Genomic DNA, 6,067 nt, shown 5'->3' with positions numbered 1-6,067 from the left:
GACTTTTTTAATGTATTGCAGGGAATAATATGGTATCTTGTTGAATGCATCTATATAATGTTCACTACAAAACTTTAATTTGAAAAGGATGTTTACCAGGATTTTGTTTTTTAAATGAGACAGATCAACATACCATATCAAACATTTACAAGTGACTATTCTGAGAGAATAGATGTACATATAAAGAGAACACATGGTACAGGTAGCTAAAATGTGAAATTGAACCAGTTTTACATTCACACAACCATTAATCAACCTAGCTAGACTATACATTATGTGGTTAAGTTAACCCCATAATAAAAAAAGGACAATCTAGCTATAAATGGATGATGAATCATATTTATAATTTGACAATGTAAAATCTTTCCGTAATAAACAAAAATAGGGTCAAATTTCAGGTCTTTATTTTGTCAGTGCATGTCCAAGAACAGATAAATTCAAAACCTAATTCATCTAAGCCCATTCAGTTAGTAAAGCATATTTTCTATGAGATTTAGTTGAAGAGAAATGTATGAGGACAAAAATCATGTCAATGAGAGTTGACTTCATTATCAACAGAATTCTGTTTGGTTTTAGACTTCTTCAGTTTTTTTAAATATACTAAAAAAAATGACCCACTGTGATAGAATTACAACATTAGGATTTCAAAAAGTAGTAAAGGATTGTCAGACAAACAAATTCTTATCACTTGCTAGAAGCAGACATATAGCATGATTTCTAAGGCATTATGTGTACTAACGCTAACCAGTACATAGTTAAGACATTGTGATTTGACTTAATGCAAGAAAATTTGAAAACAGGAGATTTGGTATGATTGCCATAGCGTCAACTATGTATTTAGATCAAAGGAAAAAAATATCTCATTTTATTTTTACAACAACTTCAATATACACAATAATATTGTGTGCTCTAGTGCAGCTACTTTTTCTGTTTTGTTTCATTTAATTTAAAGAATCAAGAATTAGGAATGACTTGACTTTTGTTCTTGGTAACTATTATTTATAATTCAAGTATATTTTTCCTCAATGATCATACCTCTCTATATATATATAGCTAACAACAATTATAAGGAGGCACATAAAAATGTTATAAGTGTTGTTGTTGGAATAACAATTGACTAGATTGCTGATTGTTATACCTATCATTACAAGTGTTCTTTGTTTTTATTCATCTTTTATCACTATTAAGTAAATATATAGGTAGAAAAGGGAGAAGGTTTGGTACCATTAAAATGTTTAATCTCAATGCAATTGTTTGCTACTGTCCTTATTAAAGAATCTGATGTTCAGTGGTTGTCGTTTGTTTATGTGGTTCATAAGTGTTTCTCGGTTTTGCATTTTTATATAGATTAGACCGTTGGTTTTCCCATTTGAATGGTTTTACAATAGTAATTTTTGGGGCCCTTTATAGCTTGCTGTTCAGTGTGAGCAAAAGCTCTGTATGAAGGCCGAACCTTGACCTATAATGGTTTACTTTTATACATTGTTACTTGGATGGAGAGTTGTCTCATTGGCACTGATACCACATCTTCCTATATCTATATATGAAATATTCAATATAATTAGATTTCTTAGACAGACATTTTCTGGGAATTGAAGTTTACCATAGGTGACACATAAGAGGGTAAGCAAATCGTTTTACTGCAATTGAGAGAGAAAAAAGCAACTGTGATAAAAATATTAAAAAACGTAATGCTGTATCTCTTCTTATATTAAAAATCAAAAGAATTTGCATGTACTATCGACGTCATACAATAATCACTTTTCCTTTATGGCATCAGACATTTTCTCCTGTGACATCACAATTTTACTGGATTTTCTGTGATGCCTAGCAATAGAGGACAAATAGCAATAAGGTGTATAGCTTTAAAAAATGGTAATCAGCACGGATTACAAGAGTTATGCAAGTTTGATGCCTTATAATCCCCCCTTTTCTCTTTCCATTTTTCAATACTACAGTAAGTTGTTAGCAACGTCCATTTCAAGCCCTGTCTAGTCAGCAATCCAGTTCTCACATTATATCTGTGAGAGGAAGGTTCTCTAAAGCAACACAAATGCTCAAATAGTGTTACATTTATTGTTATTTGACTGGCTTGTATGTGACGGGTGATTACAGAACCATAATAGTAATCCACTAGTACCAGACCTGAAATTTTCCACTACGTACCACTTTCAGTCCAAGCTTAAATATATTTCTGATTTTATCAGAAATTTTCAATTGAAGCCAGAAAGTGAGATAAAACCATATAAGATCTACAGAGTAAGGCAAGCATTAGGGAGAATATGATTACATTAAGTCAGACTTAGAACTAGCTTATAGTAACTGAGTGTACTCTTTTTGAATCAGTGTGTCCTTTGTTTTGATGTTGGTTGTGTTTTTGTGTTTTTGTCTCTTTTATTAAGTTCTGATTACAGATCTAATTTAAATAACATCTTAACCACTTAGAATTGCAATGCCATAAACCCCAATTACAAATTTATGCTCAATGCACCAACAAATTATTAATTAATTTAACAAAATGTTTACTACTAATTACAGCTTATACTTAAAATGTCTTCACAGAGCAATTTAAAACTTAGCTAATATTGTCTATTAATGAATAACTATGTCACGAGTAAATTGTTGTTCTCATGCTGTGTTACACTGTCCCTAGTTAGGGTGAGGTTTGAGCACTCACCCATATGTTAACCAACCCTGTCCCAAGTCCCCGTAGTACAGTTGTTGTTTCGTGTCTGAAATATTCATTTTGTAAGATTATTAAAAAAAAAGATGTGGTGTGATTTCCAATGAGACAAGTCTTCACAAGAGACCGAATGACACAAACAATAACAATTATAGGTTACCGTACAGCCTTCAACAATGATCAGTGTTAAGGTTTCTCATTTTTCATGTGTGGGCCTTTCATAACAGACTCTACGGAATAACGTTTCCACATTGAACCTATAATTGCTCAAACGAGAAAACTAACGGCCTAATTTATGTACAAAATAAGAACAAAAACAAATATATATGTAACACATCAACAAACGAAAACCACTAAATTACAGGCTCCTGACTTGGGACAGGTACATACATGCAGAATGTTGCGGGGTTAAACATGTAAGAGGGATCCTAACCATCCCCATAACCTGGGACAGTGACTTTTTATACTAGTATAGAAAATCTCTGCCTAGGACAATGGTGTAACAGTACAACATAAGAACAAACTATAAAAATCAGTTGAAAAGGCTTAACTCATCAGATGGATGCAATTAACATACATGTAACGTAAACAAAGTACATGTAATTAAATCGAGTGCAGTTCACTAAAATCCCGATAGCATTAAATCCAAGATTTCTTAAATATATAGCTCGCGAATAGGAAGGCAAGGCGAACAGAAAGGTTATTGACATTTTGCCATGATATTTCATTTGTGCATAAATAGTTTCCTAAAAAAAAATATGTTTCATATAGCTACATATATATATAGTCTTGATTAAAAATCTGAAATAAGACCGGCAAAATAGCAAAACTCTATACAAATAGCCACTGCCTTTCATTTATCATAATTAAAATTTATAAAGATACAAAAAATGTGAGAAAAGAACCGCATTCCTGAATTTGAGCCACATTTTTAAAATTAACTTGAAATTAGAGTTAGAGAGACACTTGATATACTTATAGCTACAAATTCAACAAGCAGAAATCATCAGTTGACTTTTAAAAACGATTTCGGCCCTTTTTTAATTATTGTAGAAACTATAAACAGCAAAAATATTCAGCAGAATAAGAAACAATTAAGTCAAAAGACCGAAATCATCAACTAACAAGATAGTTATACATAGCAGAAAACCAATTTGAAAGGTCACAGTTCCTTTTAAATGAGAGGCAAGGTCGCACGCCAATGCAGTTAACTCTCCAAGGTCGCAGGTCAAAGACTGTTGGAGTCACATGACTGAAACCAAAAAATGGATCTGTAAAGTAATAATTATTGTCCATACTGTCGTATGAGAAAAAAAGAAAAGAAAAAGACCAAACGACAAACTTTTTTTATCATCCAGAACACAACATAGAAAACTAAAGACTGAGCAACAAGAACCACCGGCGATCTCACTGTTGCTTTTGAATGGTGAGCAGGTCCTGCTCCACATGTTGCTGCTAATGTACTTTCGATTTCTATTGCCGAGGTTTACTGGTTGTGGTCCCTTAAAATAATCAACACAGACTCATGGATCACACGATCACCTTTAAGTGAGATGATAGACATGCAGCTGAGCGATTTTTTCTCTCTCAATATTATCCTTGCGTTTCCATTTTAAAGGTACTATATACAGCAAATATTTCGGCGAATTAGAGTACGAGAAGGCAATAATTCAATAGCAGTACATTTATAAAGATTTTGATAAGATCACCTAAAATATATATGACTTTCTTTCAGAGAAAGTTCATATTCACATGTTTAAACTTTTATAGTAAAACGTTGCACTTCAAGTAAAAAACAATATAAAAGTTTGTTTTTTTTTTAATTTCAAGTGACTTTACACGTTTATTATGTCTGATATCAGTGGCGGATCCAGAACTTCTAATAAGGGGGGCCCGCTGACTGACCTAAGGGGAGGGCCCGCTCCAGTCATGCTTCAGTGATTCCTTATATAATCAACCAAATTTTTCTCACGAAAAAGGGGGGGGGGGGCAAACCCCCCAGCCCCCCCCCCCCTGGATCCGCCTATGGATATTATATTGAAAACTATTATACGGTCGAATGAAATGAGGACAGAAGAAAATAAAAGCTTCTATTAAACCATATTCAGCATTCACTCGACTTAATCTTTGCGTTAGTGTTTATCTAGCTTATAGCAGTATTTCTAAGATTTAAAAAGTAGCGAGAACTCGGGATGAACTGAGAGAAAACAATCTTTTAGCATTTTGAAATACACCATCATGTCATAATAAAAGACTGAAAGTCATCTATAATACTAAAATTACGAGGTCCAATTTGTCAGCCGTCATCGGGTAAAAACGACAAATCAAAGAATTCAACTCTATATAGAACTAATATAGGACAATGGTGTAGATTAAAAATGACACCACCCCAGACCCTTTTGTTTTCCACATGATTAATATTGCCAATAATTAACAAGTTCCGGGTCGAATCCGATACCGATACCAATAGTATATTCACCTGTTAGCTATTACCTTATCTGTACGTTCCGCATTTGACAGGCGCACCACCAAACGGTGTATTTAGGATTTGTTATATACACGGGTCATAATCAAAGGGCTGACACTACTAAATTCAATCACTGTCAAATTGTTCCCTATTGTAGTTTTATTCAGCAATTAGCAAGACTTTCTAAGATAACTAATATAGGACAATGCTGTTGATTAAAAAATACTCCAATCCTGGATAGCCAAGACCTTTTGTTTTCCAAATAATTAACATTAATTTACCAATAATTGATAAGTTCCAGATCGACGGGTTCAAACAGCAAAATTTAAAAGCAGAGAAAACTCTGTATCTTATAATCGACATGACTTTATCAGATGATAATACCAATTACTAAAATAAGGCTTAGGCATAGTTATAAACTTTAATTCAGTCACGGACCCGCGATATCACGGGTGTGTACTTGTCGTATCTATACATGTTAAGCGTCGGTTTCAAAGTAAGCAAAAAGACTAAGAACAAAAACATATATAATACCCAGATGTATGTACCTCAATCAAAGGTAATAATTTAACCCTTGATTGTAATGCTTCATCACTCAATAGGAACCCAAGCATTTCGCACTGTATACATTACAATAATTCATGTTTATTTATTTTTTTTTCTTATTTTTTTTCTCATTAATTTTTTTGTTGTTCTTCTTCTTTCACCTTTTTCATATTCATATATTTATTACAGAGCATGCCCGTATTTATATTTATGTATTGTTCAATAAGTGTCTTATTTTTGTAAAAGGAGACAGATTTGTAAAAGCAATTAAATTGCTTGTTTCTGAATCTTTATATTATTTCATTTGTATAATATCGTTTAATGTTGATTTATCTGAATAAATATTGTTTAAACTAAAGGTATTAAAATAA

This window comes from Mytilus galloprovincialis, chromosome 2 (genome assembly GCF_965363235.1).
Source record: "Mytilus galloprovincialis chromosome 2, xbMytGall1.hap1.1, whole genome shotgun sequence".
NCBI lineage: Eukaryota > Metazoa > Mollusca > Bivalvia > Mytilida > Mytilidae > Mytilus > Mytilus galloprovincialis.
Note: the sequence above shows the minus strand (reverse complement) of the source record.